The sequence below is a fragment of the Tenrec ecaudatus genome, chromosome 8 (genome assembly GCF_050624435.1).
Source record: "Tenrec ecaudatus isolate mTenEca1 chromosome 8, mTenEca1.hap1, whole genome shotgun sequence".
Taxonomy (NCBI): Eukaryota; Metazoa; Chordata; class Mammalia; order Afrosoricida; family Tenrecidae; genus Tenrec; species Tenrec ecaudatus.
In genome coordinates, this window is record NC_134537.1 from 74,984,942 (window position 1) to 75,000,489 (window position 15,548).

Consider the following 15,548-nt stretch of genomic DNA (forward strand, 5'->3'; position numbering starts at 1 on the left):
AATTCCATAGTAATTAGTGGAATAATCCATTTCCTACAAGTTAGGTTGAATTCTGAAAAAAAAAAAGTAATCATGAAGTTCTTCACTGTGTGGTTTGAGGTAGAAAAATAAAGATAACATTTTAAATCTTAATTTGCAGAACCAACCATTTCTACCATGTATACCATGGTGTTGAACATTACTGACAGGGAAAAAAAAGTTCTTATCTTCAGAAAGGCCTCAGGAATTTAAATACGATCACATGCTATGCTATTCAGCTGACTTTGAGACGCAAGGCTGTTTCTCACACTGTGTATGTTAGACTAGATGCAGTTCTCATTTTCTTTGAACTCATTTCCCTTCATTATAAAACTAAAATAAAAATTTCCACACAGAACAGTTGTTCTGAAGATTAAAAATATGTTTACAGAGTTGCAGGACTTCAGAAGCATATCTTAGTTTTCCCTCTCTGCCATACTCAACATCCATTTATCCAGAATTGTGCTTAATGATTCCATTTCCAGCTTAGTTCAAAGCCACAGATTTCTCTAAATTACACCATTGTAATAGTCTACCGACTGTTTACAAACTTGTTCCTATGTAGTCCATTATTCTCTCAAACTGCATATATATAATAGATTTATTCATGCAGGTGAATATATAATATATAGCAAATATATAATATAGCAAATACATACTATATAATTGTATAGTATATATACTAAATCTCATAGCACCTCACCAAATTAGGATCAACTGTCTATTCATTTCCATCACCACTTTTAGCCCAAGTTAACCTTACCTCTTAACCTCCATTCTTGCCTTTTCATCAGTTCAAGATAAAAGAGCATAATTTGATACTGTCACATTTTTATTGTTACCCTTAAAATACGGATTAAAGTTATACACAAGACAAGCTCTGTATGATGTGACTTTTCATAACTTTCCACACTTATATTGTTCCTCTTCCCACCTCACTCTGGGTGTTAGGAGCCCTTTCAATTCCTCAAATGTATGAGGCATTCTCTCGCCACAAGGATTTTCATGGAGTCTCCATTCTCATTTTTTTTCTCCACCTTAACTCCTGTCCATCTTTCAAGCAAAAGTTAAATTCATTTGACAAGGCAGTCTTTCCTCACCTATTTTGAAGCCTTGTGTGTACCCCCTTTTCCTCCTGGAAAGTGGATATATCAGTATATACGCATGTGTGTAAATATACACTTTTATGACTGAATCTCTAACACGATAACAATAGGGCAATGCCAACATTTAACTTTTACCTAAAGAATAGAAAGGAATCAGATCACGTATATCAGGCCTTAAAAAACAAAACAAGCAAACAACAACAAAAACAATGAGCAGATTCTTATGCATAACAACTCAATCCTGTCAGGGCTGAACTGTGCTCCTCAGGGCCTTCAGTGGTTGGTTTTCCAGAAATGATTGACACAGCTCTTCTACGGAGACTTGAACTGCCAACCCTTTATGAGAAGCCATTTTTACCATTTAAGGGTCTTATTGGAACTGCTCCATACATTCTTTTAAATTAATAGAGGAGTTTATGCAAAAATCACTACCTTTATCTGTAAGTACAATCACCAGAGAATTGAGAATCATGGTCTCCAATTCCTGTGTTTTAAACTCAGTTACTTAAAGATATATTTTCATATTTCCCTAAACATGTTATTCAAGTAATATCAAGATCTTTACTTGAATTTTGCTATTCAAGTAAAATATCAATACTTTAAATTATCTGGTTTTAGGTCATGTAGATTTCACATTTTTATTCACATATTTCAGTTATAATTAAAATGCCTCCCCCCAGGAGATTAACTGGATGATTATTTAGATTTATGCATGTGAAAATCCCCAAAGCTTTCAGCTAACTTTTCTAATTCAATGAACACAGTGTAGATTCATCTCCATGGTGACAGGTATTAAATCTTGTAATTTTATTTCTTTAATATTGCTATGATGGCTATGAAAAGGTCTTTAAAGATTGCAAGATATTTTCTCTTACATCATACACATATAATATGTGCCAATTTTCTATAAAATGTCTTTGCTTTCTTTTCAATTGATTTTCTTTTCTTTTTCTTGAAGGCAATTTTTCGAAAATGTATCAAATTAAATATATCTAGTAAGTGACTAATGATACGTGTCAATTTGACTGTCATAATCTCCATAGCTTAGCTGTAATCATTCTCCATTTTGTGATGTGATGTAATGTGAGCAACCAGTCATGTAAAAGATGCCATCCTCTGATATCCAGCTCTTTAGGCATTAGTTAGCTGTTCTGTAAATTTGGGGTTCACACCCAACATGAATGTGAATCAGGTTAAACCTCCAGCCTGGTCTAACCCATGGGTTTCATACATATCAGTTCCAGGACTCCAAGAGCTGTGCATGTATACCCTCACCTCTCTCTCTAGATACAATTGGGTTTGTTCTGTGGAAAACCCAGAGAAAGAGGGCAGTGTGTCAGGCTGGGCTTTCTGCAGATGAAATCATTGATACTCATTTTTGTATAAGAGCTTTATATCAAGGAGGCATCCTAGCCAAGTTCAACTTAAGTACATGGGTCATATGCTAAGCAAAGCAAGACACAGTGTGATCCAAGGTCAGTGGCAGTAAATACCAGTGGACGTGAGGTCAGTGGAAGTATGGCAAGGAGCTGCCAACTCTCAGGATGGGCCAGCCAATACGGGACCATCCTGGGGGTAGGCAGAGACCCTCAGAAAGCAGGAAGGTGAATGGGCAGAGAGAAAGTACCCAATGGCTCTCTTATTAAAAAGGCCATACCTCTCATGAGGCTTTATGAGCCTGTGACCTGGTTGATAGGATTGACTCCACCCCAGCCCTTTCCTAAAAAAATTCAAGTTGACATAAAATCTAAGTACCATAGAAAGATAAACAAATTGTCTATTAAGCTCTTGAAATTAAAGGCATTGAGTAATGGTCAATTATAATGGCCCTTTCAGCCATATAACTAATACAATATCTTATAATTCTGGAATTCAAAAGTCCCTTTTGAGGGCATTTTCTGCTAATGAACTGGGATAGGAAGAGATTAAGGTATCGCCTTAGAGGTTTCAAATCAGGACACACTCCTTTTAAAAGTCAGCCTTGTGAGGGTTCGGTGCGATGACTGGAAGGACTGCTGTGCTGCAGCTGAGAAGACAAAGGCTGCTTCTTGAGTTGGCTGATTATGATTGGTAGGAGATTCACGCCCCAAAAGAAAAAAAACAAAGACAATGTCTACTGTAAATGTCCTGCCAGAGGCCCCAGGTCATATGTCCATAAATAAGATACAGTTCAGGACTGTGGAATATATTTTTATATTGGGGTGAAGTGTTATATTTAAATTTTATTACTTCGTTGATACTCAAAGTAATGCTCACCAGATGACTTTTCCTGCATGGGTCTGATAAGAAGGTGGAGAATATTCAGTTCTGATTTGCCTGTGAGTGCCTATGAATGGGATTGCCGGCAATATCGCCTTGCTGCACATAAAACCAGCCCTTTGAGAAACAAGGGGTGTGATCTCATCACCCACCAGAGCATCTTCGACTGACTTTCTGAATCTCCACTTCCTTGGGACTGACTTGGCATTTATTTTGAAATCATTACCACAGCCATATTCTGAGATAATGCTATTTCCAAGATAATTATTACAATTACATTGGCCCAAATGTTTTGGTGTCCTTATTTCAGAATTGCACACCTCATCTCTAGCTCCACTGGACTAGGGTGGCTCTAATGATTCTGTGATGCTGTAATCTATGTCCCAGGGTTTCAGACACCAGCAGGGCCACCCACAACGGACAGGTTCAGAGGAACTTCCAAGCTCAGCCAGACTACGGAGAAGGATTAGAAATATCAGAACTTGAACATCCTATGAAGAGCAGTGTAACAATATCAGATATAACAGAGTGACTTCCTCAAGATGGAAGTCACTCACAATATGACTGGCGTAGAATTCTCTCTTCAAAGTCGAGTCAACTTTAATTGGTGTTGATGGAGTAAAACTTTTGGGACCTTCATTTGCTGGTATTATCTGATTCAAAATGAGAAGCAAAAACTGAAAACCATATTTTAATAATCAGAACATAGAATCTAATAAGTAAGTGTAAATTCAGAAATTTGGAAGTAGCAAAAATGAAATGGAACACGTAAAGATATGTATCTGAGCTACTAGTAAAATGAAAATTTTCAATATTGGCCAATACCAATCAGATAACCATATGGTTTACTATCCTGGGAAGGGCAAGGGGAAGAGGAATGGACTCATATCAATAATCATAAAGAGCCCTCCAAAGTCTATCCTGAAGTACAATGCTATATTTTATAGATACAGGTATGCAAGGAAGACAAGTTAATATGACTACTATTCCATTTTCACCACCAATCAATAAGGGAAATGAGGAAGAAATTGAAAACCTTAATTAGGTTCTGTAGTCTAAATTAGGTCAAAAATGAAATGTAGATGTATTGATAACATTTGTTTATTGTAATATGAAAGGTAGAAGTAAAAAGAAAGATCAATAATGGGGAAATATGGTCTGATGATAGTAACCTCTCTCCAAATTGCATGAAAGGATTTTTCAGGATCAATGATCTCTATCTTGGAAATTCTCTTTGTAACAACATAAATTATGGCTATCTACCTGGACATCACCAGATGAAACACATAGGAATCAATCGGTTTCATTTGTGGAAATAAAGCAAGGAGAATCACAACAGCATCGGGAGAAACAACGCCTGGAACCTACAGTGGAGGAAAATAACAACAAGCAAAAAATAACAATGGTTCACATGCAAGTTCCGATTCAAACTGAAGAAAACAAAAAGACCATGAGAGCCCAAAGAAAACCCCGAGTTTATCCCACCTGAATTTAGAGAACACACTGATTTGGCACATTGAGCATTAATGATCAATTGTCAAATGTGATGTAGCATGACAACAAAGGACATTATTTGTGATGAAATCTAGGGATCATTAAATAGGCTTAAACAAAACAAAAAGTGAATGTCAGTAAACACTCTGAAAGTTGATCTTGAACATAGAGAATTAAAAATACCTGGGAGAAATGAAGTAAAAGAACTGAATGGAAACTTTCAAAAGACTATTTAAACAGACCAAATAGAGAATTATAATGAAATGTACAAACATCTCACGTTAGAAAACCAAATGGAAAGAACATACTCCCCATGTGTCAAGCTTAATGAAATCAAAAGAAAAAATTGAGACTCAGGTTTCAAATTTGAAGGTCAAAATATGAAATAGAGGCTAACACAGAAGGGTACAGCAAGTCTCCATAAAACCCAGAGTGGAGGTCGGTAGAACTCCTCTTTGGATCCTGTCTGGAGTCACAGCTGAAAGAAAAAAAGAAAAAAAAGAAGAAGAAGAAAAAAAAAAGAAATAATTGGTCATTAAAAGAATATAGAAGGGATATACAAATTCACAGTACCACAAGAATTAATAGATTGGCAAACATTTCAGGAAGTTGATCAGAAACTGATCAGGATCTGCAAGAAGAATCTAAGCTGTACTGAAGGCACGGACAAGAAGAAAAACAAGGCTCCAGGAACTGACAGAACACCAATTGCCATGCTTCAACAAATTCAACACTGGAGACACTCATTTGATATGCCAAGAAATTTACTAGAAAGCAATGTTGCTAACCCACTGGAAGAGATCTACACCTGTACCTACCCCAAACCAAGGCGAACAAAATAACGTGGAAATTGCCCCCAAATGCCCTTAAAAGTGTATGAAAATTTTATTTTGGTGAAGATATTACAAAATATGCTGCAGCATTACATTGACAAGGAGCAGCCAGCAATTTAATCTGATTCTGCCACAGACATGGAATGTGGGATATCATTGTTGGCATCGGATGGATCTTGGTTGAAAGCAGAAAATACCAGAAAGATGCTTTCTTGTGTTTTATTGACCATTTAAGCATTTGACTGTGCGAATTATAACATTATAAATTGATGTCATTTTGAAGCCTGTGGATTCCAGAATACGTAATTGTGCTCATGAATAACCTTTACATAGACCAAGACAAAGTCATTACATTAGGGAGACTGAGTGACTTTACATGCCACCTCAGCGCGGTATCCTTTCAGTATACATATTCAGTTGTAATGCTGAGGAAATAATGTATGAAGCTAGACCATCTAAAGAAGAAAATGATGTTAGAACACTAATCAGAAACCTGAGACATGGAGAGGACACAACTTAGCCTTGTTAAAGTAAAGAGGCCTTGTTAAAGTAAAGAGTACAGTTGAAGATAAAAGAGTCCAACCTTCAGGGCGGATTATAACTCAGTGCAGTAAAGCTAAAATCCTCCAACTGAACCAAAAAGCTACATAATGATAAATGGATAAAAGCATCAGGCTATCCAGGATTTCTTTTCATTTGGATCAACAGCTGCTTTCATTAAAAGAGGGAGTGGAAGACTCAACCACCATCTTGCATTGGGGAAATGTGCTGCAGAGATCGCTGCGAAGTGCTGAAGAGCAGAGATGAAGGCCTGACCCAACTAGGGTTGTTGTTATTTCATGTTGTTTTGTTTTTAATGCACATAACGTGCCTACCAAAAGCTCAACAATTCAGAAGGAAGACCTGGTAGGAATTCATGTGTTTGAGTTATTGTAATGGAAAAGAATATTGAATAAATCATGGGCTGCCAGGAGAGTAAACAATTGTATTGGAAGTCAGAGTCTGAATACTACATAGGAGAAAAGATAGGAAGATCTTGCCTAGCGTATGTCTAGGGCTTTTTCCAGAGTAGCGATTCCCTAGAAATACACCAGGCTTCTGAAGAGAAGAAGCACTCGGTGAGATGTAACGATCACAGTGGCCTCACCAATGAGCTCAAACCTAACGATTGTGAGAATGGGGTAGGGGCAGGCAGTGCTGTGTTCTATTGCTCATGAGTTGCTATGTGTTGGAACCACTTTGCCAATACCAAATAAATACAACAGCAGCATTTCAAAATTACTACTTGAGGTAGTTAGTTTATTGTGCCAGCCTACCATTTGCGGACTTACAGAATGCCGCATCCACCGGCATGGCATCCCACATAGCATTGCTTCAGATCAGGGAACTCACTTCCCAGCAAATGCAGTGCGACAATGGGCCCATTCCCCATAGAATCCACTGGTCATATCATGTTCCTCACATTCTGAAGCTATTGGCTTGATAGAATGATGGAATTGGCTCCTAAAGACACAATTAGGGTGCCAACTAGGTGGCAACAACTTGCGGGGCTGGGACAATATTCGCCAGGAAGCTGTATACTTTCTAAACCAGTGGCCAGTATATGGTGCTGTGTCTCCAATAGTCAGAAGTCATGGGTCCAGGAACTAAGGGCTGGTAGCTGGTGTGGCACCACTCACTATTACTCCTAGTGATCCATTTGCAGCATTTTTGTTTCCTGTCCAAGCAACCCTGGGTCCTTAGGCCTGGAGGTCCTGGTCCCAAAGGAAGGAACTCTCCCACCTGGAAACACAGCATGATTCCACTGAACTGGCAGCTGAGAATGCCCCCTGGTCACTTTGGGCTTCTCATGCCTTTGGATCAACAGGTCAGGAAGGGAGTCACTTTACTGAGTGGTGTGATTGATCCTGATTACCAAGGAAAAATTGGACTGGTGCTACATAATGGAGGTAAAGAAGAATATGTCTGGAATCCAGGAGATCCCATAGGCTGACACTTAGTGCTACCATGCCCTGTGATTAAAGTAAATGGTAAGTTACAGCAACCCAATCAGATGGATGTATAACGACCCAGACGCCTCAGGAATGAAGGTCTGGGTCACCCCACCAGGCAAAATGCTGAAGCCAGCTGAGGTGCTTGCTGAGGGCAAAGGTAATACAGAATGGGTAGTAGTAGAAGGTAGTTCTACCTATCAGTCACGACCACATGATCAGTTGCAAAAACGAGGTTTGTAATGGTCACTGTATTTTCTTTTTATGTGCTTATTGCATGTCTATCCTTTGTTCAGGCATGATAGGTAGACACAGTGTGTTTTCATTTATATGTATGATAGATGATTCATGATAAGTATAAGTGTGATTTCATCAATGTCTGGAAATTATACATAGCTAAAGAATTGTGTACAGGTGCCAGGTTGGCAAGGGGTGGATTGAGGTAGGTAGTTTATTGTGCCAGCCTGGCCGATAAACACATGTGAGATTAATTGAAGGGCGGAGAGATAAATGGCTTGGCAAGCTTTGCCTTTCCTGTCTCTCGCTCTTTATCATTGGACCAGTGTGCGGCTGCCTTGCTTGTTCTGTGCCCCGATTTTCAAGCTACACTACCTGTGGGACACCTAACCTGTGGACTGTGTTGCTGTAATTTGAGGTTCTTTCAAGACCTGGTTCACCACACCATTGGAATTTACATCTCTTGAGCTGGGGACTGACTGTTGGTGGCCTGTCTTGCTGTTTGTTGCCTGTGCCCCGATAGCCTGGATTTCTGTACAGAGGGCTAACTGGCGGCCCTCAGGACTTGAAGAACTGACAGTATCTCACAACTGTCTCATGGGAGTGAGTTGCTCTGAGCCATCTGTACTATTTTATAATTTAACTTTTTATTTCTTGTGTAATCTATCTATCTATCTATCTGTCTATCTATCTATCTATCCATCTATAATTATTAGCGATCTAGTTTTGTGTCTCTAGAGAACCCTGTCTAACACACCACTAAAATTCAGGTCCAGTTACTTAAATGTGTTCAATCTAAATGAAATTTGGTATTGCAAAAATACCTGCTATTCATGTTCCCATCCCATCCCTATAAGAGATTCTAAACATACCTTAAATGTACTTACCTGCACTCTCTCCCTCACTGTTCAGTCTGCTACCCTGTACTCTATAGCCCATACATCATCTTCAATATGTATTTCTCCTCTTTGTTGCAGGTACTTGATTTTCCAGGATCAAACAAGTATGTCACCTTTCTCATCAAGGTGTTACTGCATCTCTACACCCACAGACATAAAATTCACTTTCTGTATAAAATATTCCTCCAGGCTCTAAAGTAGAAAGCCTAGCCTCTTCAAATATTGTTCTTGTAGAGTTTACACATATATCTTATTTGCATTTCTATTTGACTTCCCTTGAAATAAAATTCATTGAGAATAAGAAATATACCTTGTTTATAATTATATTCCCTGAATTTTGCCTCTTCCTCAGTGCATAGATTATCCTGAATAGATATGTATCTGATACATAAATATATGCTAAATATATAAAGTCAAAAAAGATCCAAAACAAATTCAGTTGAATTATGATTTCCACCTCTCTTTATCTCTCTAGGATGAGGTTGGAGGTTGATGCTAACTCAGTGTGACCTATTTGTGTCAAGGTGGATAGAATTGTATTTCATAGTGCCTGGTGTAGCTGAATTTTTTTTCAGGGGGGGGAGTAAGTCACCAGTCTTTTCTTCTAAGATGCCTATTTGTGGACTTGAACCTCAAACCTATTGGTTAGCAGGATATTAAAGAGCTGCACCATCTTGGAACCCTGTAATGTTTGATACCCAGAAAAAAATTACATATATGTAGTTTTTAATGTATATTTTGAACTTCCCAAGTTTGCGGAGCTCAGGATTGAAGTATATGACAGACCTTGAACTTAACTGTAGAACTTTCCATTGATCAATAAACAAACACCAACCAAAGAACATAGATTTTATAGCTGCTCACACTTTAACTCCAAGAGCTGATTCTAGCATTCTCTAAAATCTATTTTCAAAGTTTTCCACATTTCAACATAGTGGAGCAAGGAAACATATACAGAATGAGAATCAAATAGATGATCCTTAACTCTTTCTCAAGTATTTAGAATATTTTAAAATTTTTGCTCTCTTATAAAACCTGTCTTTGTAAGAATTGAGGAAGTCTTGTTTGGAACTCAGAGGAGCTATTAAGTAAGTGTTGGACTACTAACCTCAAGGTTTATGGTTCAAACACACCAGCTGTTACTTTGCAGACAAATGAACATTTTTTTTGTTCTCAGAAGGCTTTATAACCTTGGAAACATTGAATAAGTTCATAATGAGATGGAATGAACTTCATGCCAGTGAGCTTTGTTTTGGTTTGATAGAAACCACATTTTACTAGATTATTTTTTTTAAATAAGCTTGTGAAAAATGCTTGTTTAAAGAGGTTAATAAACATATCTCATTACAATGACTAACTTTTAAAATACCATGTTCTCATGAAGGAAATTATAAAATATTTAGTATTTTTCATGTAGAAGCCACATTTATATACTGTAAGGATTTGCTGATTTCATATCAATGAGTTCACAAACCTATAACAACACATGTGGGAACCAATCTAATGAATTTAAAAGTGACATAAAGTGGAAAATATCAAATAAGAATTGAAGAAGAAAACTATCAACCACCTTGAAGGAATCAGATAATTCTAATGAAGGTGATCATATTTGAGCATATCTTTAGGTACATCTTTATCCAGAAAATATTCCACAGAATTTATGTCCCAGTCCCAAGATGAGTTTCCAAATGCATTAAAGAAGTATGTTTGTTCTGTCTTGCCAAAAGATTCAATTGTTAGATGAAATACACCACCCATGCTAAGCTGACCAGTCCTTTTACATGAAATCTAAACTCTTCCATGGTCCCATGCCCCTTCTGTATTTATGCTTGTGAATGTCCAATTTACTTTAGATTTCAGTTATGTGTTACCATAGAGGGAGTTTTCTCCCCTCGTAGGAACTGCAGTCTGAGAAGCCCCGTGGGGCACATCCCCCGTCCTGTAGAGTTGCTGGGCCGTGGCTGTGGGTTTGGTGTTTGGTTTGCATGGAAGAGAATGGATGGTCCTGTGGCATCTGCAGGAGTGGCGTGATGCGCGAGGCCACTGCCAGAGCTGCTGTCATTTCCCCTCAGCAAAGGGCTCCCTTGTCTGACAGAGGCTCCTCTTCATCACGGGGACGTCCTTTCCAGCTATTGGTTTCCCCTGATGACGTGTCTAAGGCAAGTGGGTAGAAGTCTCATCATCTTAATTTTAGGGAACATTTGGGTTGTATTTCTTTGAAGACCTATCTGTTCATTATTCTGGCTGTTTCTGATGCATATACTGTAGAGGGACCATCCATGTCTTCTCTGTTGTTAGATACAAAGAAATCCTCCTTGATACATATTTCATTTCACAAGAGGAAGATTCATTTTTTTCTTGAGTCAAGGAAACCACAGGGCTCTCTTGAGTGAAAATGCACATGTGCACATGTGTAGTACTGTAATGTGTATTTCACTTGCATTGCTGAGGGCTATAGAGTTGATTCTGACTCAGAGTGACCACATAAGACAGACTAGAACTGCCGAGGTTTTAATCCTCATGGGAGTGAATTGGTTGGTGTTTTATCTCACAAGGACAGCTGGTGTGTCCAAACCACCAACCTTTCTGTTAAATGGTGAGCATTTAACATTATTCCACAGCCCCTTATATAATACTTAGGGTATATAAAATAAAACGTACTCACTGCCATTGGTTCAGTGCTAACTCAGAGAGAACCTATATCAAACTACTATAAAATTGTGAAATAAATAATATATCTTCTTAGATTATCATTAATAAGCACATTTAAAAAATTTGAATTTTTACAATGCTCTTAAAGAACAGTCAGAATAAAATAGATTATGATAGTATGAAATAAGTCATTTTTCTATTATTAGAAAATGAATAAGTACATTTTATATTAATAAACCATTACTTATCATTATGTAAACATTAAAAGTTTGTTATTAATAGGGAGATAATACATATAGCATATCATTCCATAGTTCAATCACATCAAGCAAGATGGTACAATTGCTACCACAAGCCCACAGCATTCCCAAACATTCTTTCCCTTCTGGACTCCTTGACACCATCGCCCTTTCTGTACATATTTTGTAAAAAATAAGTTACCTCAAATATTCTTATGGGTGATATTATTTTTCTTTACTAGTTCAAATAATTAACAATAACATCCTATTCTTTTTTTGATTTTTTTATTTTCTTTTTCTTTTTTTAAAACAATTTATTAGGGGCTCATACAACTCTTATCACAGTCCATACATATGCATACATCCTATTCTTATGAGGTTTCCTAACTGAAAACCAATTGTAGTGAAAAGTGAATGCTTTCTTTTTTCCAAAGCCAAATTAATAAATACATAGAGTTAAAGATAATGAACTATTTGCTTATCAATGTTTGGAAAGAAGAAGGGAAGAACAAATTACCACACATTGCTCAGGTTATAATGTTGATAATATATTATTGTTAACTTTGTTTTTTGACAGTTTGTTCCGTTTTATTAGGGGTTCATACAACTCTTATCACAATCCATACATATACATACATCAATTGTATAAATAAAGCACATCCATACATTCCCTGCCCCAATCATTCTCAAAGCATTTGCTCTCCACTTAAGCCCTTTGAATCAGGTCCTCTTTTTTTTTCCTCCTCCCTCCCCGCTCCCCTCTCCCTCATGTGCCCTTGGTAATTTATACATCGTTATTTTGTCATATCTTGCCCTATCCGGAGTCTCCCTTCCCCCCCTTCTCTGCCGTCCCTCTCCTAGGGAGGAGGTCACATGTGGATCCTTGTAATCAGTTCCCCCTTTCCAACCCACTCACCCTCCACTCTCCCAGCATCGCCCCTCACTCCCTTGGTCCTGAAGGTATCATCCACCCTGGATTCCCTGTGCCTCTAGCCCTCATATGTACCAGTGTACAACCTCTGCCCTATCCAGCCCTGCAAGGTAGAATTCGGATCATGGTAGTTGGGGGGAGGAAGCATCCAGGATCTGGGGGAAAGCTGTGTCTTCATCGGTACTACCTCGCACCCTGACTGACCCATCTCCTCTCCTAAGCCCCTCTATGAGGGGCTCTCCATTGGCCGACACTTGTGCCTTGAGTCTCCACTCCGCCGCACTTCCCCCTTCATTCAATATGGTATATATATATATATATACACATACATACATGCATATACATATATACATATATACATATACATACATATACATACATATACATATATATACATACATATATATATACACATACATATATATATATATTTTTTTGCATGATGCCTTATACCTGGTCCCTTGGGCACCTCGTGATCGCACTGGCCGGTGTGCTTCTTCCATGTGGGCTTTTTTGCTTCTGAGCTAGATGGCTGCTTGTTCACCTTCAAGCCTTTAGGACCCCAGACACTATCTTTTTTGATAGCCGTGCACCATCCGCTTTCTTCGCCACATTTGCTTATGCACCCATTTGTCTTCAGCAATCCTATCATGGAGGTGTGCAGCCAATGATATGATGATTTTTTGTTCTTTGATGCCTGATAACTGATCCCTTTGGGACCAATCGATCACCCAGGCTGGTGTGTTCTTCCATGTGGGCTTTGTTGCTTCTGATCTAGATGGCCGCTTGTTTATCTTCAAGCCTTTAAGACCCCAGTCACTATCTCTTTTGATAGCTGGGCACCATCAGCTTTCTTCACCACATTTACTTGTTCACCCACTTTGGCTTCAGCAGTTGTGTTGGGAGAGTGAGCATTATAGAGTGCCAATTTAATAAATGAAAGTATTCATGCATTGAGGGAGTGCTTGAGTAGAAGCCCAAGGTCCTTCAGCCACCTTAATATTAAACCTATAAATGTAGACACTTAGATCTATTTCCCCATCCTCATATATATATGTTTGCATGTACATGTCTTTGTCTAGACCTCCATAAATGCCCCTTGACTCCCAACTCCTTCCTCCATCTCCCTTGACTTCTTTATGTGTGTTTAAAATGCAAAAAACAGATGATAAGCCTTATTTTTACATGAATAGGCCAGTAATACTTTATTTTTGGCAAACTCATACCCACCCCAAGTGTATTCGTCTATATATTCAATCTTTATATATAAATTATGATCATCATGCAGTTTGATAGGCACTGGCTCAGTTCCCAAAAATAGGAGATAAAAAGCCAGCTGTAGAACTCAAACTCCCAAGAAGCTCAGAAGCTCTGCACGAAGTCCTATAGACTCGGAGAACCCCACCCTGCCCAGCAAACTGCGGTCCATTGCGTCCATTGCGCTCCACCCTGATCTTGCAGCTGCTGGCAGCTCAAGCAGACCCACGATGGAGTTAATACTGTGCTCAGGTCAGGAGCCAAGCTGACACCGAACCTAACAATGATAGGCACTTTATCTGGACCTTTATGTGTGAACTTTGGTCTTTATGATGTCTTTTCTGCTAAAAAAAAAAAAAGTATATATTTCTGCCGTCAGGGTTTTTCCCTCAGAAACGATTCTCAGAATTTTGGACTCTGCACTGATGCTGTGCATTATTACAAAAGGTAAAGGATATTGAGTGCTGAGTGTCTTATTTCGTCAGGTGTCACTCTCATGAGTGCTATTTCTACGACCAGACTTCCAGGCATGCGGAGATCACGGATTTGTACCAGTTTCAATTTCCGTGAGGGCAAGCAGCGGATGCAACGAGGGGCGCCAAGAGAATAACAATCGCGAGGACGGCCTGGGGAGCAGGGGATGTTTCGTCCTATCGTCGACATGGTTACTATGAATTGGAGCCCACTTGACAGCACAGAGCGACAGAAATGTCTATTTCAAGCTACCAATGAGAATATATATTCTATTATTTTTTATGTAGGCGCATTAATAACCAGGACCAGGAGAATGTTACATTAAAGTACAATAGAAGATAGATTTGTTTTAAAAATGGGAACGCTTTAGAGTACTCCATTAAAATTATGCTATATATTTCTAAAATTAATCTTATTTGTTGCACTGTTTAAATCTGTTTATCAAACTCAATATGAAATGAGTGCAGATTTTGATATAATATTTATATAATTTTAATTTCATTAACAATTTAATCAAGTAATATAATCAGTTTTCTACTATTTATCTTAGTATTACTGAGTGAATCTCACTTTCTATCTTCAGTGCTAATCTTTCAATTTACTCCTCAAATCTATGTTAATATTTATTTAGAAGCATTAAATCAGCATTTATAATAGAACTCCTGCTACAATTCTCTTTTAATGCATCTTTGGTCTGGTTTTACTGTGAAATTTATAAAAGAAATTATTTAGAAAATTATTTTCCAAAATTGGTTGGGGAAGTTTTAAAAGTTCAGTTACCTCATTCTTGAATATTTGGAATATTCCTCTATTCCACTGCTCCGCCCCTTTGAGCTGAGGGCGGGTGGTCCTGAGCAGCTCTCCTGGTGCTGGGAAAAGCAGGTGTTCACCACCAGTGAATGCAGATAGACTCTAAAGAAGCTGCTAAGTCATTTGTTGAGGAGCAAGGTTAATAGAATTTTTCGCAGGAACACGAGCATTATGATTCTCCTATTTATATTCTGTCCTTTTAACTTATACAGAGCAAATTAATTAAATACTTCTGTCGCATTGCTGAAGCCTTGTTACTGGTGTGATAAAAATAGCTGAATAATTTTGGTGCTACTTATGTCTTTTTGACATTATGTTTTATCTCAGTAGACATACTCTGAAGCTTAG

At 38.1% G+C, this 15,548-nt stretch overlaps 1 protein-coding gene and 1 non-coding gene across 2 annotated transcripts in view; one reads left to right on the top strand and one right to left on the bottom strand.

The window, feature by feature from the left end:
• The window catches only part of CSMD1 (CUB and Sushi multiple domains 1), a 1,770,408-nt gene that overhangs the window by 1,716,042 nt on the left and 38,818 nt on the right, over window positions 1-15,548 (bottom strand). The gene's annotated exons all lie outside the window — the stretch shown is intronic.
• LOC142455908 (small nucleolar RNA SNORA26) lies at window positions 5,236-5,357 on the top strand. Its single transcript, XR_012786019.1, has one exon. It is a non-coding gene; the product is annotated as a small nucleolar RNA SNORA26 (small nucleolar RNA).